General features: G+C 34.9%; 1 protein-coding gene across 2 annotated transcripts in view; it reads right to left on the bottom strand.

Annotated features, from left to right (window-relative positions):
- LOC114336201 (scavenger receptor class B member 1) overlaps positions 1-25,601 on the bottom strand; it is a 424,275-nt gene that overhangs the window by 368,544 nt on the left and 30,130 nt on the right. The window contains exon 1 of one of the 2 annotated variants that reach the window (XM_050645644.1): positions 14,294-14,414. The exons of the other annotated variant lie outside the window; for it this stretch is intronic. The gene's annotated coding sequence lies outside the window, so the exon portion shown is untranslated. Of the gene's footprint in view, positions 1-14,293; positions 14,415-25,601 lie in introns of those variants that run through there. 2 annotated transcript variants of the gene reach the window in all.

The raw sequence follows: 25,601 nt of genomic DNA, 5'->3' as shown, positions 1-25,601 counted from the left end.
CCACTAGCGTCTGTGGCCGGCTTCACTCGCTCGTGTGGGGTGCGCCGGCCACTCTACATAAGAACCCACGGTAAATCATCGTCAGCCACTCTGTGGTTACACAGAGTAGCGCTGCAGCGTGGTCCATGTGGTTTGGCTCTTATTCCTAATATAATAGTCATATTTGTCTAGAGAAAGAAAATCAGAATTGCAACGCTTCCCGATTTCGCCAACGTCTATGTCGTTGTTGAATTTCCGTTTTTACCTGCTCTTTTGGTGCAACATAGTCAGATTGCCAGTTGTGCGCGATACAACATTAGTATACAATGAAAAATTATGGAATTTTTGGAGAAACAATGACATAATATGTATTTGCTAATTTTTGGAGAAACATTGACATATTTGCAAATTATTTCCTCTTTCAGGCGGCTTTGAGACGGGATGTTTAAGAAAAATATCAAAAAAAATTGTATATATTAAAGTAAACCGTGGACAATAAAAATGTCTACTTTATCTTGTAAATTTGCATCTCATTTTTGGCCTTAACTAACTTTCAAAACTTTAAATGCGTTTTCTCAACAATTAACAAATTTGCACTTACGGCAGTGTTCCCAAAGGTGCGAAATAGGGTGGTGCGAAAAAAGTCAAGTTGATAATTCCGTATCGCTATAGTGCGGAAAAGTTGCGATTGGTAATTACAAGAAAAACAAAAAAATAATTAATAAATGATGGTTTTGCTTGTTTTCGATTCAGAGGGTTGCACGCCAGCTAGACAGGCTGTTTCTACCATTTCAGGCGTCTTCAGTAGCTTTTGTTAGCGTGCACACCTCTGAATCGAAAAATAGCTCCACCATCGCTTTAAAGGGAATCTGAAAAATAATTCAAATTTCCCATAAAACGCGACACAGCGACATCTCATAACAAATTGAAGAGTCTCAGATGCAGAATCCACCAATTTAATAAAAATTAAAATGGTAAATAGTAGTTTAAACCTGAGACTTTTCGCGATGAAAGTTCTTACTGGTACATCCTTAAAAAGTCGCAGATTAAGGATGTATCAGTAAGAACTTTCAATGCGAAAAGTCTCAGGTTTAAACTACTATTTACCATTTTAATTTTTATTAAATTGGTGGATTTTGCATCTGAGACTCTTCAATTTGTTATGAGATGTCGCTGTATCGCGTCTAATGGGAAATTTGAATTATTTTTCAGATTCCCTTTAAAGTGATGGTGGAGCTATTTTTCGATTCAGAGGTGTGCACGCTAACAAAAGCTACTGAAGACGCCTGAAATGGTAGAAACAGCCTGTCTAGCTGGTGTGCAACCCTCTGAATCGAAAACAAGCAAAACCATCATTTATCATTTTATTTCCTTTACTCGGTTTGAGTACTGAAAGTTCCTCTGCTGCCCTTTTCCTAGACGAATGAAGGCGGAATGTGATCGTTTCCCTTTCGTTTTCTATATTCGTCGTCTGCTGTCTTATTAATTGAAAAAGTAGCAGATTAAGGGTGTACCAGTAAGAACTTTCAACGCGAAAAGTCTCAGGTTTAAACTACTACTTACCATTTTAATTTTTATTAAATTGGTGTATTCTGCATCTGAGACTCTTCAATTTGAAAACAAGAATTATTCAAATCGGACTTTATCTTCCGATCCCGCAACGGACCTAAAGATTATGAAAAAAAATAAAATCCTACCTTTTTTTCAAAAACTTTTAATTTATCCTTCGAATACGTTTTATTTATCGCTATAGTAAAATTTATTTACACTTTGCATGGTTGAGTACTAAAAAAAATTCTTTTACGCATTTAACGGATATTTTTCGATCCCGCAAGACAAAACCTATAAAAATTTGAAATTTTTGATGATTTTGAAAAATTAAAAAACATTTAGTTATCTCATTTTTTTGTTACATTGTGAAGCTCTTCGCTTATTTAGATATTGTATGACAATATTTAAACAACCCAGATCTCAAAACGAGGGGGTGGTTGCACTTCTAGCTCCACACGCACCCTTCTCTCCAACCAACCAATGAGTGTGTGTTTTTTGCATTATTTACATATGTACATTTCTTTTTCATCTGTTTGTGTCCAGCTCTCAAACACCAACTTTGCATTGTGATTTCTTGGTAAAATCTGGCAGCATAGACCATGATTTAAGTGTTGTCCTGATGCATCTATCACTTAATTCAGGCCCACATACGATGCTTCCGTGGCATTAGACGATGCTTCCGTGGCCAACTTTAGACACCGCTCATCAGCTGGCTTGTGGCAGGTATAGTTTTGTACATTCCAGTCTGACATGTCGCCCGATGTAATACAAGGAGTTATATCTTCATTTAAAGCTCTTCGAGGAAGTGGTGGAGAAGATAGTTTTGCAACATTCCAGTCTATTATTTTAGTTTAGTCCTGTGCTTCAAAATTTCAAGTAGTAAGGAGAAAGGAAGCACATTAGAGAGCAAGAGCCAAGGAGAGGTTAAAAGCCGGACAGACTAAAGCCAAGGGCAAAAGTATTAGAAATTTCATACCTCCTACTTTAAATTTTCAAGCACAGGACTACACTGAAATAATAGACTGGGATGTTACAAAACTATCTTCTCCACCAGTTCTTCGAAGAGTTTCAAATGAAGATATAACTTCTTGCATTACATCGGGAGACATGCCAGACTGGAATGTACAAAACTATCCCTGTCACATGCAAGCTGACGAGCGGTATCTAAAGTTGCCCACGGAAGCATCGTCTAATGCTAATGTATGTGGGCCCCAATCAACAGATGGATTCATCGGGAAAACATTTAAATCAAGGTCCATGCTGCCAGATTTTACCAAGAAATCACAATACAAAGTTGATGTTTAAGAGCTGGACACAAACAGATGAAAAACAAATATGCATAATATGTAAATAATGTAAAAAATACACACTCATTGGTTGGTTGGAGAGAGGGGTGCGTGTGGAGCTATAACTGCAACCACCCCCTCGTTTTGAGTTCTGGGTTGTTTAAATATTGTCATACAATATCAAAACAACAAAGAGCTTCATAATGTAACAGAAAAATGAGATAACTAAATGTTTTTTAATTTATCACAATTATCAAAAATTTCAAATTTTTATGGATTTTGATTGACCTTGCGGGATCGGAAGATATTCATTAAATGCGTAACTCTATTTTTTTTATTATTCTGCCATGCAAACTGTAAATAAATTTTACTATACGCTCTGAGCTTCGCTGGTGTCGCTCCTAGCGGTTACTAATTCAAATTTTACAGGTAATTTTTAAATTTATTATTTAATTTTTATCGCTTAATATTTACAACGCAAAAAAGTAATTAAATTGTAATCGATTTTTTTAAGATTTTTCGAATCATTTTGACGTTCTATTGATAAAATATCAATTTCTTACTTCGGATACTTTGACAATAATCGTGTAGATGGCGCTAAGATTATAATAAATTATTTATAATTAGATATTACGGAACATTAAAAAAACTTAAATTCTGTATTTAAAACGTAAGTATCTTTAAGGTACAAATATATACCACAGCTTTGACCAACTAATATTGTTTATAATTAATGTTTTTAATTTTAATTTTAAATTAATCACTTTGACATTTATGTCAAATTTCCAGTAAACGTTTACTAACTTGTCACTACTGGCGTTCGCGAATTTGTAAATATCCCCTCTACGTACGAGCTCACAGCGTATAGCGATAAATAAAAATTACACGAAGGATAAATATAATTTTTTTGAAAAAACAGAAAATTTCAATTTTTTCATAATCTTTAGGCTTGTTGCGGGATCGGAAGATAAAGTCCGATTTGAATAATTCTTTTTTTGTTTTTCTTGTAATTACCAATCGCAACTTTTCCGCTTTATAGCGACACGGAATTATCAACTTGACTTTTTTCGCACCACCCTAGTGCGAAATGTCTTAATTTTCCGCTTCTCGTAAACAGACGGGCAAAGTTAATTCGTGCTCTCGTCAAATTATTTGGGATTTGAAAACAAATTAAAATCAAAATACGGAGACTGTCTCAAAATTTCAGTCCTTCTTCAATGTCTCTCATTCAGTCTAAATTATAGTCTAACTAGACTACAAAAACAAAATTAAAAAAACGTATTTAAGGAATTGTCGACACAAACCAATACATATTAGAAAATATTCGAAGAAATAAGAAAATCAAAAATGAATAACCATTTTCAATTTCGTTGCAAAACGAAAATACAGCCGAACCATATTCTAGTCCAATCAGAGAGTGCAGCAAGCACCTCTACCGGTTTCGAAACTTATTAGTCTCTCATCAGGAGGCACATATGCTGCTCTCTCTGATCCAACCAAAACAAACCCCAGCGTGCAGTCCCGGATTGCAACGAACGAAATGGCATAGATGCCCTAGCGGCAACTGCTAGCAAAAAGACTAAGTTTTCACTAATGGCATATAAAACAACATAATGCTATTCTACACCCCACCAGAATGAAAACAATGGGAACCTTCTCTGGTTACGCCTCCGAGGCTTCTACAATTTGCAAGCCATACGGATGCTGAGACTAAGGAAGATGAGGGAATTCTACAATTTACAATTCACGAAATTGAAAATGGTTATTCATTTTTGATTTACATTTACTCTGCTTGGAGTATGAAGGGAACCATTCTCGTTGGAACTTTACCGCGCTGAGCAGATGAGACGTGAATTGTAAATTGTAGAATTCCCTCATCTTCCTTAGTCTCAGTATCCGTATGGCTTGCAAAGTGTAGAAGCCTCGGAGGTGTAACCAGAGAAGGTTCCCATTGTTTTCATTCTGGGGGGGTGTAGAATAGCATTATGTTGTTTTATATGCCATTAGAGTGAAAACTTAGTCTTTTTAAATAAGAAAATATTCGGGACATCAAAGATTGAAATTTTGGATAAATACAGAATAAATTAAGAAATTAAAGCTAAGATATCCAATCATACGAGTTATAGATCCTAAAAACGCCGGAATAAATCGATGTTTAAATACACAACCTAGAGACTTGCAACTTTTTGCCTTTTTGCATTGTGTTCAGGATGATGTCAGGAGAAAATTGCATATGCACCTTAAAATTGCATTTTGAGGTGCATAAAATGAATCAAAAAGTGCATAAGCATGTCAAAATCAGTATATTAAAAGCCAGATTTTGTTACTCAGGTGTTTGTCGCCGGTTTCGAAAAGTTGGTCGACAACACTTCGTCGACGGAAAATTAGTCGACAACATTTGGTCGACAAACATTTGGTCGAATGCACAATTCATCGAATGTACAATTCGTCGACGAAAATTTGATCGAATGGATTTTTCGTCGACAAAGACCCAAAGGGAATAATACATGGCGGAAATATGCCAATATACATATAAAGTTATTTTCTTTGTACCATATAAAAATAATTATTTTATAGATTGCCAGTCCTAAGCCTGATTGAAGTCCTAAGTGTGAAGGGAAGTTTATTCTCACGATTTCTTTAGGTACTTTTTTTATTGATATTGACTGATTATTGCAGTCGAAAACATTGTACGGAAATGCCTCGATTCCCTAACAATTTATTAACCTTAGCATCTCGCCTATTTCGTCTTGTCCGCAAGTGCCCCCAAATTTGAAATACTCCGTTCGCAAGTGCGCCGACACCAAAACGAAGAGCGGTACAACATCACTAATTCAAATATCGGTATATATGTTGAATGGGTTGCATATGTGAGTTCATTTTAAATGAAGTAAAGAAACACAGACTTACTCACAATCATTTAATTTACTTCGACGACCGGTTTCGATCTCTACAATACACAGATCATCTTCAGGTCGGCGTTACACGTGATAAAATAATGCCGTTACAAGGGATGCTTTGTAAGTTCAACAATAACATGTTTAAACCTCCAGATTATGCATAATCTGGCCAGCGTAATCTGGACGTTTAAACATGTTATCGATGAACTTACAAAGCATCCCTTGTAACGGCATCATTTAATCACTTGTAACGCCGACCTGAAGATGATCTTTATATTGTAGAGATCGAAACCGGTCGTCGAAGTAAATTAAATGATTGTGAGTAAGTCTGTGTTTCTTTACTTCATATCGGTTTATATTTGCTGTCTGCTCTCCCACCGTAGCCCATTTTTTCATTAATTTTAAAAATAATTAAGATTTAGAAAAAAAAATTAACAAAACCCCAAAAACAAAAAATTCAGATATGTATAATACAATATTCCAGTTAACAAAATAAAAACCAATAATCCGTCGTGTGTCATCATTAATAACTTTATCCTAAAAATAAATAGCAGTTTATCGACGAAAAATCCATTCGAACAAATCAGGAGCTTGGAGGAGTAAGGGCGAAATGTAAAAACGATGTTTCGGGAAAACTGAGTTAAAGTTTACAAACATGTTAGAATAGTAAGGGTGATCAAGTGATGCTACTAGAGTGTGCGGTTTATCGTCGCATTTCTACTATAGCGTGCGGTCTACTGAGGGATACGGTGTATAACCTGTATTACTACAATGCTGACAAAAAATCTTTACAAAGTGAATAAAAAGTGTAAATCTTAGGAATTATTATTTTAATTTTACTGCTTGTTCCCAACTAAAATAGTAAATTGATATAGGTAATAAAGTATTAACTTGTAAAATTATTATAATAATTCTTCTTATTTATGCCTTATATTCACTTTGTAAAGATGGTTTTTGTCGGTGTCGCGTTCTATCGGTACATCGGCTCATCCCTACAATTTTTTCTCAGAAGCGTTGAACAGAATAATGAAAGGCGCCTTTGTAAGCGGAAAGTTTATCGCCAAGTACTAATAAAAATTACAATATGCAATAAATTTTATGCAAATTTAGTTTCTCTACTATTATGCAAATTACACCCTAATATTTTCCTGCGGTATGGAAATTCTTCAGGTAAATCTTAAAAACTTACGAGGATTTTTTGCAAGATTTTTATGGCATAAAATAATAACTTAATACTTTTAATACTTTTTCGTGGGATTACAACCAAAAGCACTAAGTCAAAATTTTAACTTTTGAGATAAATGGATTTGATAGTTTGGACACTAAGGATAATCCATACATAAAAAGCCATTTGAAATATTTAATATATAAAGATTATTTTAATGGTATTTCAAATAGCTTATTATGTCTGCAAGAATTGTCATTAGTGTTAAAACTTTCAAATCGAACTTTGACTTAGTGCCTTTTGGTTGTAAGCCCACGTCTTATTCTATAAAAATAATCATCCCTAGTGCTTTTAATAAAATTCACAAATAAAGCTTCAAATTGAATTCAATTTGATTTTCATCATCTAGGGTTTCTTCGTCTTCTGTATCTCACCAATTAAAGCTACCAAGCTACAGAATTACAGAAACTCCGGCGCGTTAACAGAGAAGGAGTGAACCATGAACGGAAATGCAACGAAAGCCTGTGGGTTCGCCCTTACTCTTCTAAAATTCTAGACGATTATGCAGTTCAGTTTCTGACATGAATGGTTTGGTATATTATTTCTTACGAAATTTTAGGAGTATCAAGGGTGAAACATGCTGTTATAATGTACAGACGCATTCTTTAAGAATATTTGAGGAAGATGAGACTGTTTTTGAAATGACCATTTTTCGGGTTCGCTCTTACTCCTCCAAGCTCCTGAAATGTTGGTCGACGACTTGTACATTCGATGAATTGTGCATTCGACCAACTGTTTGTCGACCAAAAATGTTGTCGACTAATTTTCCGTCGACGAAGTGTTCTCGACCAACTTTCCTAGACCCGTTTGTCGCTGAACATATCCTTAGAACCAACCCCGGAGCACCTGGTGCCCAAGATCACTGCTTAGGCACGTCATATTCTGAAGTTTTGATGGTTTCCAGCATTAAATTGAAGCAAAGAGATACTCGGGAGGCCTTTAGGGTTGCCGAAAACGAATACGCTATCAGAACCGACAAGCGAAGCACCTGGTAACAAGGATCAAGTCATCTTCTGGAGTTTCGAGGTTTTTTGGGTACTAAATTGATGCAAACGGATTACACGAGGATTTTTTTTGGGGTTTCTGAACACGAATAGGTACTCCATCGCCACCGGAGAACCTGGTGCTCACGGTCACTACGTTCAGTGCTAAGGCACATCATCTTCTGAAGTCTCGAAGGTTTTCGGCACTAAATGAATGCAAACAGCTTACTAGGCTGTTTTTGTGTTTTCTTAATACGAATATACCATCAGAACCGACCCCTAACCACCTGGTGCCCAAGATCATTGCTAGATCATTTTAACTTCTGGAGTTTGGAGGTTTTTTGGGCACTAATCGCGCTGGGGGTCGATTCTAAAGGCGTATTCTGCGACTCCAAAAACCCCGAGATATCTGGCAGATCACGATCTCTAGCAGGGAACCTGAGCACCAGGTGCTCCCGTGGTGGGTTCTGATAAGTGTATTCGTCTGCAGTTACCCCAAAGACAGTCGAGTAACAAAATCTGGCCCTTAGTGCACTTATTTTCACATATTTATGCACTTTTGGATGCATTTATTGAAAATCTATTGCAATCTTCCACCCATTTTTCTATTGTAAATTTTTTTTCTGATATCATTCTGAACACAATGCAAAAAGTTGTAAGTGTCTAGGTGCTGTATTTACCTATTTATTTAAATCTATATACATATTATAGAATAAAATATATTTAATTTTTGCTAAATTCCCTTGTCTACTAAAGCTAAGATAATATTACTCAAAAATCAGTTAGTTTTTATTTCTCCTCGCGTCTGGATTATTTACAGTTCGATATTAATAGATAACATAGATGCCATATAAAACAATAGATAATATAAAAAAAAAGTAAAAAACGTAACACAACATAAGTTATTTCATAAACTAAACATGAATGTCAAACTTTCGGAGCCGCTCAACTACACTTCAAGGAAGCTTTCTTCAAAATTCTCGAGATATAAACTATATTAAATATAATTCAAAAATTCAATAATGTACCGCCTAATTCACAAATTAAGTCACCTAAAATTTGCCGATGACGTAGTACTCGTAAGCAACAATACAGAGGAACTGATCTGCATGCTGAAAGAGCTTAAACGAGAATCTGAGAAAATCGGTTTAAAAATGAATTTAAATAAAAGAAAAGTGATGAAAAATCAAAACATCACAATCGCCTTACATGGAAGAGAAATCGAAAGTGTCGAAAAGCATATATACCTAGGTCACACGATCAAGCTAGGCAAACAGAATCAAACGGCAGAAATAATTAGAAGAATCCGAATGACTTGGGCAGCAGTAGGAAGACTCAGTGATGTGTTGAAAAACAAAAAGATATCAATAAATCTAAAGAAAAGAGTATTCAACAGTTGTATTCTACCAGTTATGACTTGTGGAATGGAGACCGTGACAGTTACAGACAGGGCCGCGTTTAGGTCAAATGACGCCCTAGGCAATTCTCTAGTAGCCGCCCTTCAAACATGTACCATTTTTGCGAAAAAAAAATGCAAGCAGAATTTTTTTATTTAAATAAGAATATTAGGTTCTTCAAATAATGTTTGAAAATGTGTTAAAAATTTTAAAAACTTTATTTTACATCAGACGTAATCTTACACTTTACTATTATAAGTATGTTTGAGCGTTTTGACCTGTGACCAATGCATGCGTTTTAATGACTTATACGTAGAAATTGCCTGTTTGTAGGCGCGCCTACTTGTTCGATTTTCAAATGAGAGATGCATTGAAAACATTACCCAAGCACTATGTGTTTATAGCTTTGTTTAACAATAAAAAAATTAATTTTTAGCAATGCAAATAATCAAAACTGGCATAATTTGACATGAACTTTCAAATACGGTAAGCAGAATTGCTATTTTATTTTTTAATCAAAAGTTATTAGGGTTAAAAATTGCAATTTTTCGATATTTTGAAAGTTCAACCGCGTTTATCTCGATAAATATGCATCCTACGGAAAAACTTGTAACAACATTTTTTGCTTAGAATGACCCAAAAAATAAAAAAAGGTTTGTTTTGCTAAGAATCGCTGTTATGTAAATCCTCAAGTTCTTTGTTTATAACAATTTTATCGACATCCGGATCAACTGTTAACCAAAAAATTCGTGTTCTACAGGACCGTGACCCGTCAAAATAGCCCGGTCAAAACAGCCCCGTCAAAAAAGCCCCGTCAAAATAGCCCGGACACAAAATAGCCCCGACAAAATAGATCGCACACAAAATAGCCCCGGTCAAAACAGCCCCGGCTAAAACAGCCTCTTAGAAAACACCTCCAATAAAAAGTTTTACCTTTTAACGGAGTACTATTTATTTTAAATTACTATTATAATTAAGAAATAAGCCACAATTTACCTAAAAAAATTATTTTATTAAAGTTTCGACTTCCACTTCAAACGTCGTTGTCAAAATACAAAATATTGATAAACTACACAAAAATGTTGTTGCTCAGTAAAAAAATTCTTCTAATAATTTAATTTAATCTGACTCATTCATATCAATTCAAACGTACAGTATGGTGCAAATGGAAGGAATAAATTCGTTATTTCGTAAACCCGCGACGTTAAGGAAAAATCCTGAAATAGATAGATTTTTATTTTTAATCTCATTTGAAAGGTTATTTAATTCTCTATTTAGTAATATAAACAATAACATAATTATTTATACAAGGTGTCCAAAAACTTTTTTTTATTTAAATTATTTGACAAAAAGGAAGAATGTATTTAAAGACAGGACTCGAGTTCTCTGAAAAGACCATTTTTATTTAATGTGGTTAAGATAAACATCTGAATAGAGGATAATTACCATTTCCGAAAAAATTTATTTTTAAGGAATTATTTCATGATGCATTCTGAAGGGAGTTTTTTTGTCAGGGCTATTTTGTCGGGGCTATTTTGTCGGCGGGCTATTATTCCGCGGCTATTTTGTCTGCAGGCTATTTTGTCGGAGCTATTTTGTGTGCGGGATATTATGTCGGGGCTATTTTGTCGGAGCTTTTTTGACGGGGCTATTTTGACGGGGTACCCTACAGGACAAAATACATAAAAAACTTGGATAAGTCCATCTGAATAAAGTAGGCCGTTGCAAAATTTAGATTGATCAAATAGTTAAAAAATTATGGTAAATTAATTTAACTGCGCGCTTCGCAGAACGCTTTAATATTAGTGCGCCAATGTTTGTGAGAGGGGCGACTTGAGCGTTATTAAAGCTGTAGTTATAATTTTAGAAAAATCTTTATATAAGGTTTCTTGTGTAAAATTTTATGAATTTTTCAATAGCTAAAATATTGTTCAATAGAACAAAAATCACAGTATGAATTCACTTTTTAAATACCAGTGAACACAAAATGTTTTACATACTACTAATAATGAAAAATTATGATTATGAATAATTTGCACTGGTATAAGATAGAGATGTATTGCGATAGCAGTAGCCGTTATTTTTTAACTGTTATTTCACTGAAGTTGCTTCACACTGTGACACCATTTTCATAATACCTGAAATATTCAAGTAGGTAGCTGACTACTTTTTTAGTTATTGTAGACCTATAGAAAGAAAACCTACCCGTTTCCTGTCTACAGATCACGTCCGTTTTTTTAATTATTAACAATTATTTAATTTGTATGTAATCTTTTTTAAATTTCTATGTAATTTCTACATACATTACAAATATGCAATTTTATTATAATTGTATTAATTAATAGAGAGTCTAATTTGTTTAAACAGTCTTTAAAAAAATTTTTTTTTCCAAAAATCTATTTTTCTAATCATTAATGATCACAGAAAAAGTTAAAGTATATTTTAATAAATAAATTGTTTTTATTAAATAATTATTTATTGAACATAATTTATTTATTAAACTATCCCTGAACTGTTTCTATTAATAATGATAGTATGATTACAAAAAATGGATTTTTGAGAAAAAAATATTTTTTCAATAATTGATTAAAAAATTAGACTGTTTATTAATTAATAAATGTCTAGACAAATTGCATATTTGTAATGTACACAAAAGTACATACAAATTAAAAGAAGAAAAATCAAAATCCATTGAGTAAATCCCAAGATATAGAAAATGATAGTAGTTTTAAGTTGCTTTTTTAGTTTTTGAACTCATGCATCTGTCGACTCCCACCAGGTAGCTTTTTTAGTTATTGTTGACCTATAGGATTAAAACCTACATGTTTTCCGCCTAGAGTTCGCGTCCGTTTTTTAATTATTAACAATTTAGGGCAATCAAAGCAGTAGCTCCCCCTTCACTTACCATGACTAGCCATCATTTGAACTACATTTTTAAAAATTCAAGTAAAATATCACCTTTTCGAATATGTAAAAAGATGTTTTCTACGGACAACATTTTAAAGTTATTCTAAATAGGATTTTTTACTATATTAGATATTTTTTTATCTTTTATTAATACATTTTGATAGTATCACTTTTCTACTTTTATTTGGCATACGCAGAATTGTCTTATCTTCATTATTTTCTGTCGTTTGTTATTGCAAAAAAAAGGTCTCTGGGATAAACAAATAGAATAACTTTTAAACTAATTATTGGATCGGTCTCAAATTTTGAGGGTTTGCTATGTACCCCAATACCCAACTTTGAGTGAAATACTACAGTTCTAAGTTAGTTTTAGTAAAAGTTATTAATAAATAACGATTTTCAGTTATTTTGCAGTATACGAAGCAACAAATTAACTTTTTGACTTTAAAAAATCGCCATTTTGAAGGTTTTTCAATGTTCTAAAAAAAATTAATCTTGTAATTTTATGTCAACTATTTAGCTTCTTAATTGAGTGAAAAAAATTGAAAAAATCGCGTTGATTGCACTAAATTGTTAATAATTAAAAAACGGACGCGAACTCTAGGCAGGAAAAATGTAGGTTTTCATCCAACAGTCAACAATAATTAAAAAGTAGTCGGCTACCACGATATTTGAGAGTCCCAAACATGGTCTATTTCTTGCTTATTTCCCTGGATTATATCTGTGCGACGACACGAACCTTATCTACTTGTAATAATACAGTTTGAAAATCCCAACTCTAACTCGATGTCCTACTGTAGACAAGTCAAATCTTTAGTTTCTGCAAAATGTGCAATATTGAAGTGTTCAATGGCCCACCGCCTTTGCCAAGCTGCCGGCGGCCTAATAATCACTAAATTTATGACTTCCGTGCTTTTTGAATGAATAGTGTTAAGATAACAGAATCCTATGTTTGTTTTATTTTTGTTATGAATGCAATTTGCTTTATTCTATTTAGAAATTAATGCCCACTTGTATTTCATTGATGGATGAACATACATACTTGTTATTCGATTTTAATTTTTATATACAAATATTTTTTGTACAATATTTTTGCCGCCCTCTCACAATTTGCCGCCCTAGGCAACTGCCTATATTGCCAAATGGATAAAGCAGCCCTGCTTACAGAGCTGTCAGCCAATAGATTAAGAGCAACACAGAGGGCAATCGAATGAGCTATACTATGTTGAGAGTATCTCTGAGAGAACATATCCGAAACGAGGACGTGCGAAGCAGGACGAGGGTGGAAGATGTAATTGGAGGAATTGCACAACTGAAATGGAACTGGGTAGGACACGTGGCACGGCAAAACAACGACAGATGGACGAAAAACATTGTACATTGGGGACCACGCGAGCACAGTCGTAGTAGAGAAACACCAGAAAAACGATGGCTAGAAGACATCAAAGCCAAAGTGGGGAGAAACTGGCACCAAATAGCACAAGATAGAGAAGAGTGGAGACGGGGAAGCCTTTGTCCAGGAGTGGATGCAAATAGGCTGAAGAAGAAGAGTTCACAAATTTTGTGAATTAGGCAGTCCGACATGAAGTAGTGGATGGTCTATCTCGGTGATCCACAATAGCACAATGTGCTTTTTGCGTGACTCCATCGGTACAGAGATTCGGCACTCGACACATTTGCCATGCACCGTGTATTTGCTATATTCAAAGCCCGAATTTCAGGCACTCCTAGGTAGGCAATCCTCAGGTCTGACTGACGGTCATAGTCAAGTCCGAACTAAATTACAGTTTCGGTCTTTGACTAGTCAAACCTAGGAGAGACTAAGTTGGTCAGACAAAGGTCGAAATTTAATTTTATGAAATCAGGATTTGACTAGTCAAGCCCCGATCAGCTATTAAAATGTGGTAATTTTTTAGATTGGGTTTAATCAAACGTATTTTTTTTATTTTATTATTTCTTATTTTTAGATTGTCTTATATAAAATAACAAAAATGGTGTTAATTATCACAGTTTGAGGCATTATGGCATTAAGAGTTGCACAATACGTTATACCTTTTACACTTACCTAATTTTGAAGAGCATTTCTGATTACAGTAGCATTTTATAAAGCCTTATCCTCCAAATGTCGAATCTTTAGTATTAATTTCTCTTAGAGACAGCTTAACATCTGGAACATCTTCAAAATTAGGAAAATTCTCTTTGCATTTTCTTATTTGATTTCTTGAAAAAAGTGTGTTTATTGTTCCTTATTTCGTATTAACTCTATATAAAGCATCAACTGTTTTCGCTTGTATGATACCTAAAATATTTCAAGCATCTCCTTTGGCTCTATCAAAGCGTATTATTGTTGCAGTTATTGTAGCGTAGGTATTGTTGCAGTTTTTCCGATTGAAATTGGAGGAATTTTTTTTCACTTAATTGTTTAATAGCATTAGCCTTGACATGAAGACCTTCAATCGCCTTTCCTTTATTTATTTTAATCATTTCTGTATGTGCACAACGCATGAAGACAACCACATCTGAAGAAGTAGGTACATAATTTGAATTGTTTGAGAATTTTCTTCCCCTCCTAGTGACGACGTTTCAGGGGTTTTCGTTAGTATTATGGTCTAAGGTGATCCATAGTTTTTTCTCCGATTGCAATATCTCCTATCACAGTTTTAAAGATGACATTCCCATTCCATCTCTTTGTGCTAAAATAGAATTCATATACTTAGTCAAACCAAATTACGTGTAAATAATAATCAGACTCCGTTCGCTCAACTGAGATGCATTTTGACAAATTCAAAGTAGGAAACGTAAAACACAAAATTCCCTATTTCACAATATTAACAGCTCAAATAAAGTTTAATTAAAAATAGAAGAATTATTGGAAATATTGGGAGTGTATACTAAACTCATACAATTCTGTGGAATCTATTTCCTCAAAATATTTTTATTCTGTGTAAAAAATTTAATATTTTTTTTATATTTTGGTTATCATAAAAGATTAAAACAATTGACGGTTTATAAAGAGTTGGTACGACATACGGAACAATAAACACACTTTTTTCAAGAAATCAAAAATAAGAGAATGCAAAGAGAATTTTCTTAATTTCGAAAATGTTCCAGACGTTAAGCTGTCTCTAAGAGAAATTAGTACAAAAGATTCGAAATTTGGAGGACAAGGAAATTGGAAATTATAAAATGCTACTGCAATCGGAAATGCTCTTCTTTACAGTTGAGTCCGGGAATCTTTACCCGTGCGTCATCATTTAAAATTTACGAAATAAGTTGATGATAAGTCGGAAATTGAAATTTAATAAACGCAACAGCAAGCCACTTACTGTCACTTGCTGTTGCGTTTAGTAAATTTCAATTTCCGACTTATCATCAACTTATTTCGTATGCTTTAAATGATGACGCACGGGTAAAGATTCCCGGACTTAACTGTATGTAAGTGCAAAATGTCAAGGTCTAACGTATTGTGCAACTCTAAGTGCCATAATGCCTCAACATTTGAGAATAAATACTACTTTTTTATTTTAATTACGACAATATAAAAATAATAAACATTAAATTTAAAAAATTACGTTTTATTAAACTAAGGGCCGGTTGTTCGAACGCTAATCAACAATGATCACTATCAATTATTTAATTACTGTCACAACTGTCAACGTCAACTTTGGTTGGGTTGCTGAAAACATAGTTGATTATAATTATAAGATCAGTTAATCAATTAACATAACAATTATTAACATAATTGATTAACTAATTTCATAATTGTAAGCAATAATTATGTTTTTAGCAACCCAATCAAAGTTGACATTGACAGTTGTGACAGTAATTAAATATTTGATAATGATTATGTTTGATTAGCGTTCGAACAACCGGCCCTTAATCTAACAAATTACGACATTTTAGTAGCTGATCGGGGTTTGACTAGTCAAACACCGATTTCATAAAATTGAATTTCGACCTTTTCATGACCAATTTAGTATCTCCTAGGTTTGACTAGTCAAAGGTCGAAACTGTAATTTGGTTCGGAATTTGACTAACAGCTTCAGTCACACCTGAGGATTGCCTACCTAGGAGTGCCTGAAATTCGGGCTTTGACTATAACATATATACGGTTTAATTTTGTTCATATGAGACGTGGAAGATTCGATCCAGGTAGAAGATCCAGGAAGATTCGGTAGACAGGCTTGTAATGTGCCTCTAAACGTGCAGTATTTTTACTGTAATATGTAGCTGCAACACAGTAGCTGTCAGTGTAACCCACAACACCGACCAGTAGGGGAATGTTTTTAGTATATCTCAGCCATATAGCCGGTAATAGCCACACATTTTTTGTATTACCGGTAATAATTTACTAGTTGCCGGACGATCGCTTGGCGAGCAAAAATTCTTGTAATATTTACCTCCAAACCCGAAAATGTGGTCTCGACCTATTCTGTTCTCTATTTTGTTGTCTATGATGTTCAACTGATCAATAATATTTTAATATGTTTGACATTTGTCCAGTGTGTGTTATTTCGTTATTTGTATTCCAGATTTAGCCATACGGCTCTCCCTCTCAGGGGAAAATTGACTTATACCAGATACCTACGGCATCGAAAATATTGAGCTCTGGTGGGATTCTTTCCGTGTTATCAAGCCCTAGGTGACTTGGTATGCAGGAGTATGTTCATTTAAAAGGACTTGGTCAATATTTAATAAATAGCTGTGGTCGATATCTGCCTTTTATTTAAAAAATTTATATATCCGAGCGTTCAACCCTATTTTAATATTTCCTTTTTTGTGGTAATTATCTCGTACCCTGACATTCCTAGTGCCATAACCCTAAAAAATGGAAAATCTGTTTTTTGGCCTAACACGTGCCTTTAGACGTTGCCTTCATTGTGGAATAATGGAATTTAATTATCTTAGAATCTACATAGTGCGCCTGTGTCGTTATTACCATTTTTCTTGTTTAGGCTCCCTCAGCATTAGCAAGCACGCTACAAGGCAGCTTAAGTTACGCTGTGGTCGAGAGTAGATGTTTGGTAAGTACCGTTCATTTTTAAGTATTGCGCTAACATGACGTGATAATGCATTTAGTTTGTTAGCCAAGAAAAATTACTTAATTAAAATTTCTGTAGTACCATAACCGGTGATATAGCAGGTTGGTACGCCCGAAGGGTACGTCCAAGATGCACGCTGGTTTCGGGAGTCAGACAGCCAGAACCCGAGTCGGTGTGTGAATTATCATTCGTGTTTAGTTGTTAGCACGCTGATGCAATCTGAACAGGCCCATTGAAATACAAAGGATTTAGCTACACCGACTCGGCGTCGGCATTCTGACTCAGAAACCAGCGTGCACCATGAACGCCCCCTAAAGCCTCGAATTTTGAATATGCCTTAGCTATAGCGCCTTATCATATTTTAAGGGTGATTTTCAGGGTGGAGCAATGCCAATAACTAAAAATAAATACATACTAGCATTAGATAGCTACACGCATAATCAATATGAGTGCAGAATTTGGTTAACTTAGATAAGGTAAGGAAGTTGCAGAGAAAAAAATCAATGGTATACACAAAATCTTGTTTTTGCTCTCCTGAAAATTTGCGATTTCTGAATATGCTATTGTCGCTGAAAATTTTGAGATTTCAAGTGATAAAACGTAAAAAAAATCAGAAGCTTGAGAAGGTACGCAAATAATTAGGAAAAAAAATTCAAAGCTTTAGTCCGGTTGTCAACCACTGAGATTGTTTGCTTTCGATTCATTATCGTTTACTTTTTAGTAGATATTATTAAAAACTTTTAAATAAATTATAGTCTAAGAGCTGGGAGCGGATTTTGTGCGTGATAAGTAATATGAAAAAACTATACTGGGATATGTTGAATTAGTTGTGTACATGACTTTCCCCAACGGCCGGAAACCAGAGTGGGGGACGAGGGTAGTTATAAGGAGTCGAAGTCGCGGTTTTTATTAATTTTTTTTGATGCTTATGATCGAGACAGTGCACCAAAATTTGGGAATAAGTAGGTCATGACGTAACTAAGTAAAATCTCTAGGGGCGGAACGCTGCGTGACCAAAAAAGGGGTGGGGGTAGGGGTGAATATAAAAAATATAAAGGGTTTTTGCGACGTATGTGATTGAGATAGTGCACCAAAATTTGGGAATAAGTAGACCATGACAAAACTAATTAAAATCCCTAGAGCCGGAAACCAGAGTGGGGGATGACGGTTATAAAGGGTCAAAGTCGCGGTTTTATTAATTTTTTTGTGACGCTCATGATCGAGATAGTGCACCAAAATTTGGAAATATGTAGGTCATGACGTAACTAAGTAAAATCTCCAGGATGGCACGCTGCGTGGCCGACAAAGGGGTGAAGCAGGAGTGAATATAAAAAATATAAGGTGTTTTTGCGACGTTCGTGATTGAGATAGTGCACAAAAATTTGGGAATAAGTAGACCATGACATAACTTCCCCCAGATGCGGAAACCAGAGTGGGTGACGAGGGTAGTTATAAGGGGTAAAAGTCGCGGTTTTTATTATTTTTTTGTGACACTCATGATGGTGAGAGTGCACCAAAATTTTGGAGTAAGTAGGTCATGAGGTAACTAAGTAAAATCTCCAGGGGCGAAACGCTGCTTGGGGTACAAAGGGGTGGTAGGCAGGAGAGAGTATAAAAATATAAGAGGTTTCTTGCCGTTCGTGATCGAGATGCACCAAATTTGCGAATAAGTAGATCATGACATTACTAAGTAAAATCTCCAGGGGTGGAACGCTGCGTAAGGGACAGATGTTGTGATGCGTCACAAAAAAAAATAATACAAACTGCGACTTTGACCGCTTAAAACTACCCTCATCCCAAACTCTGGTTTCCAGCCTTGGAGATTTTTCTTAGTTACGTCATTATCTACTTACTCCCAAATTTTGGTTCACTATCTCGATTACGAACGTCATAAAAAATCGTTTATAATTTTTATAACCACCCCTGCCCCCACACCTTTGTCGCCCACGCAGTGTTCCGCCCCTGAAGATTTTACTTAGGTACGTCATATCCTACTTATTCCCAAATTTTGGTGCACTATCTCGATCATGAGCGTCACAGAAAAAATAATAAAAACTGAGATTTTGACCCCTTATAACTACCCTCGTCCCCCACTCTGGTTTCCGGCTCTGGGGATTTTACTTAGTTATGTCATGGTCTATTTATTTACAAATTTTGGTGAACTATCTCAATCACGAACGTCGCAAAAAACCCCTTATTTTTTATATTCATCACTGCCCGACAGCATGTCACCCCTGGAGATTTTACTTAGTTACGTCATGACCTACTTTTTCTTAAATTTTGGTGCATAGCTCGATCATGAGCGTCACAAAAAAAATAATTAAAACCGCGACTTTGACCCCTTAAAACTACCCTCGTCCCCCACTTTGGTTTCCGGCCGTTGGGGAAAGTCATGTACACAACTAATTCAACACACCCCCGTATAGTTTTTCCATATTACTTTTCACGCACAAAATCCGCTTCTATCTCTCCGACTATTATTATTAAATCCCACTTCTAAAGTTACGGTATTTAAAATTTCACGCCTGCATAGGTAAAAAATAAAAGAAATTTTATGGAATATAAGCTTGGACCTTGAATGCGGCTAAGTGAAAAAATACCAATCAGTCGATCTATGTGTGTATATAAAAATTCTGAAAATATTTTGGACAGAACACGTCACAAACAGAGAGTTCTGAGAAAGATAAATAAAGAAATGGAAATTTTAAATACCAGCAAATCAAGAAAATTTTAACATATCGGATATATTATGGTAGGGGAGCCCAAGCGGGGATTTTTGCAGTTACTCGAGCGCGTCAGATTATCATATGGGGAGAAACCTGGTACCCTGCAGATGTACGTCTACCATATATTGGCTCTTAACACAGGGGAGTTCGTTAAGGGGGGCCCGAAAAAAAATATATATCCTTAAAAAAACTCCAAATTGTCAGATTAAGATAAGGTAAGTTAAATACATGCAAAAGAGTGTATATTTCAAAAATCTGACGATTTGAGCCGGGCGTAAGGAAATGGGCGAGTCCCAAAGTTTCACAAGAAAAAAGCGAATATTTCGCGAAATAAATGACAGATCGAAAAACTAAAAAATTTGTGCTCAATATTTTTTAAAAATCTATCGAATGATACTATACACGACTTCCCACGGAGAGGAGTGGGGGGTAAATTAAATATTTGAAATAGGAATCCCGCAATATTTCGCGAAATGAACATCAGATCGAAAAACTGTAAAATACACTTATTCAATATTTTTAAAAAATCTTTAGAATGGCACCACACACGACCTCCCATGGAGGTGGGGTGGAGGGTTACTTTAAAATCCTAAATGGGAGCCCCCATTTTTTATTACAGATTTGGATTCCTTACGTAAAAATAAGTAACTTTTATGCGAAACATTTTTTCGAATTATGGATAGATGGCGTTATAATCGGAAAAAACTTTTGTTGGAAATGGAAAATTAAATTAAAAAATGGCAAGCGCCCACTAAAATGGAAAACTTTACTTAAATTTTTTGGTTTTGGGACCTACTCTTCACAACCCCATAGGTCCCCAAAGCGCTCGAGTGACTGCACATTTAGCATACTTTGCTCCCCTACCATTACACGTGGAGAAAGATATAACTTGCTCCAATTGATTATACAGGGAAAGATTCAAGGGAAAAGAAGCATGCTGAGACGTAGAACATCGTACCTGCGCGCAACACTTTTAAGACATGAAGAACTTTTTACATAGATATCTTAATTCTGAAAAGATTTTTTCATCAGAGCCACTGTTGGCTCTGATGAAAAATATTTAAAATATCCTTCTATATCAGAGACTGCACCACTGAGTTGTTAAGTACAAACTATATGTCCCCCACTATCATTAATTTGGTATTCGTGGTAATGATATTATCACGTCTACGACGACTTCAAAAGATTTAGTAAATATTGCCCTATCTTTGGAGTACATTATTCTATTATTTATTTTTACAAATTCTTGAATACCTTTGAGAGGTTTGTTAAATATTTCTTCCAAAATAAGAGAAAATGCAGTAAAATTTGAGAGCCTGAAATTATAGCTATCAAGATCAGCATATTCCATGTATTCAAAAACTAGATCTTGATGGATGCGATCAAATTCCTTTTCCAAATCTATGCAGGAGGTGCATTGGTTGTTTGATAGCACACTTTTTCTGGAGAAAGATAAGCAGATAAATATAATCCTAAACCCATTTTCCCTAAGGTGTCGGGTGTAATATCTTGAGTTATTTGCATTCACAATTGAGGAGTTTGCTGTAAGAAGGATGCAGCTCCATTTTTAGACCGTTTTTGGGGAAAGATGCAGATCCGATAATAAATAAAGAATTATACGTCTTTATGAATCTGCCTCCTCAGTTATTTGGTGCAAGAAGGGTGCAGCTCCGGACGTGCATCCTTTTTGCACCAAACGATTGTGAATGTTCGGTGATTTTCGTGGAATGCAAGGTCATCTTCTGTTGGCGCAGGGCAGGCAGGGCAGCTGATTTGTATTGACTTGTTTGTCGCTATCATTACTGCGTATCTTTAAGGTAGATCAATGAAGGATGTGTTTGAGCGTGTGTTTAATGTTTTATTTTTTTCTAAATTCCATTTTTTGACACCAACCTGATTCTTTTTACTGATTTTTTCTTATTTGTGTAGTAGGCAAACCATAGTCGTTTGATTGCTGTAACCGAATAAAAGAGTTTTTGTTGGGAATTTGTTTTTTTTTTCTCAAAAATGGTGGTAAAGAAGCATTATTTCACGTATTTGGTGCAAAAAAGATGCAAATCCAACTTTTTTTCAACTTTTTTTCTTATTTTTTCAGTAATTATCTACTTCAAAATAGTCCCAAGTATTGACTAAATCTGTTTGTCATCGATTGATATTATGTCTTTCGGGTTAAAATAAAAACTTTTATTAAAAAACAGTTTTTTTAAATCTCACAACAATTACCAAATATGGAGCTGCACCCTTCTTACAGCAAACTCCTCAATTTGTTTCCATTATTTCTTAATCTTTGCTTGGTTTCTTGCTTGTTCTTTGCGGATTCCTCTTGTCTCTAGGATTAAGGTTACATTATCATCCCATGTTTTTATTGGCCTGCCCCTTGGTCTCTTAGTCTGTCTTCTGGCTTTCCATACTTTTTAACTGCTCTTTCTTGATTCATTCTAACGATGTGTCCATACCATATCATTTGGACCTCTTAATTTTTCCTAATAATTGGTTGAACCTGAAGATGTTCTCTGACTGCCTCATTTCTAATCCTGTCTAACCTGGTTACACCCATTATTTTTCTAAGAAACTTCATTTCTATGCTTTGTATTTTCGTTCTTGATTTTGCAGTAAGCGTCCAACTTTCACTAGCAAAAGTTAAAATTGGGACAAACACCGTCTTGTATATGGTCACTTAGGCTTTTTGGGATACTTCTTTTTTGGACAAAAACTTACTTTTGAGTGCGTGGTACATCCGAGCAGCACTTTATATTCTCGAGCTTATTTCAGTTTCTTCAGTTCCTCTGTTCTTTATTTGTACTCCCAAATATTTGTAAGTTTCGATTTCTTCAAGTGTATTTCCGTTAATTGTTATCTTCGTTTGTTTTACTATTTTTTCCACATACCATTACTTTCGTCTTCTCATTATTGATCCTCAAATTTCGTTTAATTAGTGCAGCATTCCATACTTGTAAATTTTGCTTGAGTGCTTCTTCATTTATCCCAAATATCACCAGATAGTCTGCGTATGAACACTCTGAGATCCACACTGCTTCTAGATTTCTATGTCCGGCATATACTTTCAATGTTTCTGCTCTAGTTCCTTTATTATGTAATCCAGGACAATGTTAAACAGTATGGGGCGAGCCTAGGACTCCCCCTTGACGTATACCCTCATTTAGTATGAACTCTTCGGATTCCATATTATCGGTTCTGACCCTGTTCCCTGTATGTCTGTATACACTCATAATGGCTTCCCTGACTTTGATTTTCACACCTTTCTTTTTTAGGCTATCACCTTCCTTGGAGTACTATCAAATGCCTTTTCTAAGTCTATAAAAGCTTAGTATAACTCAGTGCTTGAGTTCCGTGCCTTTTGTATTAGTTTATTGATGGTAAAAATGTGATCTTGGATGCTTCTGCCTTTTCTAAATCCACTCTGTGATTGTTTCATTTTAAAATCAACTTCTTGTAAAAGACGTTTTCCTAATATTCTCTCATACATTTTGGATGGGATGCTCAGTAGTGTTATTCCTCTGTAGTTACAACATTCTCGTCTCTCTCCCTTTCTGAAAATGGGTAAAATAACTCCCACTTCCCAATCTTTTGGTATTTGGCTCTCACTCCATACCTTATTACAAACTTTTGTTAGCAATGCAATGCCCTTGTCGCTTGTTTGAAGAATAACTTTTTCCACCTACCTCTACCGAAAGTATACTTTTGCGGACCTGATTGTAGGAAGCAAAGTTGGACTTTTACTGCCTAGGGAGGAAAAGTAAAAGTGACGTCATGGTGTTTTATTCATGAAATATAACTTATTGACGCCTGTACAATATCTATTTCTATTATGTAAGTATCGTAAGTACCATTTTAACGTTTATTTATAAAACACCCTGTATTTTGCAGAATGGTAAAAAACAGTAAATTGTTATTTTGATTGAACAATGTTTACATTAATAATTTGACTTATATTTGACAGTTGACAGTTATAATTTGCCTACTTGTTAGTTTTAGTTCTAATACATTTTGTTGGTTAGTTACATAAATAAATTAAGGAAAAATGAAAAAATTACTTGTTATTTGAAGAAGGTGGAAAAACCACATGTATAACATGGGAGTAAAGTACCTTTTCCTCCCTTGAATAATTAAGAAAATGAGGAAATGAAGGAAAAGTAGCACTTTCCTCCCTTGTTATACAAATAGCTATTCGTTAGAGTGGTAGTCTTCTTGTTTCCGAATTCCTCCCAGCTTTTCCGTTTCGCTGCTAGTACCATATCTTTGACTTTGATTCTTTGCAGTTTGTATTTTTGGTAGTTGTCTGTGGGTTCGTTTCTTAAATACTTTTTCCAAACTATCTTCTTGGACTTTATTTCTGCTTTTATTTAATCGTTTCACTAGTTTGTACACTTCTTGCTTCTGTTATTTCTTGTTATTATACATACTTGTTTACCACCGTTTAGGAGTGCTTCTTTCAGTATTTGCTAAGTTTGGTCTAAATCACAGTCATGTTCATCTTGCTCTTTTAGGTAGTTATTAAAGTAGTTTTCAAACTTGTTTGCTCTCTCCTTGTCTGCTAGCTTATACGACCTGATTACTTCTATAGTGGGTGTATTGTTAGCTTTACTTATTTTCTTTGTCTCTTTCGTTATTGATTCTCGTCGCACTCCCAAGCTGGTCCTGGCTACAACTAGGTAGTGGTCACTATATACTTCAGCTCCTCGTTTTACTCTTACGTCTTTAATACATTTCCTTGATGATCTATCCACTAACACATAGTCTATGATGGATCTTTAGCCTCTGTTTTTGACTTCTCTTGTATAGTCCGTCCGCTATAACTTTTCCCATGCGGTACGGTTCATTTTCAATCAAATTAAGTCAAAACAGAAAGTGAAACGTATGTCGATGTGTGTAGTATATAGTATACAGTATACAAAATGTATATACACATCGAAGTTCGTTTCAATTTATGTTTTGATTTAATTTGATTGAAAATGAATCGTACCGCATAGGAAAAGTTATAGCGGACGGACTATATATTTATGTGCATCTTTGTGTTTAAGACATGTGTTCATTATTATTAGATTATTTTCTCTCCACTTATTAATAATACGTTGCCCATTGTCATTTTTTATTTCTTCTCCATATGGTCCTAATACATTTGGGGTATGTTCATTAGGGTGGAGCGAAAAAATCAACTTTTAAAATTTAAAATGCCTGTATGCGGAAAAGTGGTCTGCATATTTGTTGTAATACCCTGCAAAATTTCAAATCGATCGGACTTCGTTTAGCGGTGCCCCCACTACTTCGAAATTTGAGGCTATTGGCCTCCCACTAAAGTAATGCGCCGATGCGCCCGCCTTCGTTAATACTTACTTGGTTAATTTTGGTAGTAGTTCGATTCGAGAGCAAACTGCGTTTCTTGTATTAGTATCAATTTAGATGCAATACAGTGAACCGTTGTTTTATTCTGTGTTGTTAAACTGTGTCCGTGAGATCCGTAAAAAAAGAAAACATGCCTAAAACACGAACAGACGTCGCTTGTTGTGTTTTTGGAGCACCAAGGAAGTTTAAAGACAATATGTTACCGACCTGTGCTGATGTTATCAGAAACTTTTTGTGTATT

This window comes from Diabrotica virgifera, chromosome 3, assembly GCF_917563875.1.
Source record: "Diabrotica virgifera virgifera chromosome 3, PGI_DIABVI_V3a".
NCBI lineage: Eukaryota > Metazoa > Arthropoda > Insecta > Coleoptera > Chrysomelidae > Diabrotica > Diabrotica virgifera.
The sequence above is the reverse complement of the archived record's forward strand: the minus strand, read 5'-3'. Positions and strand labels throughout refer to the sequence as shown.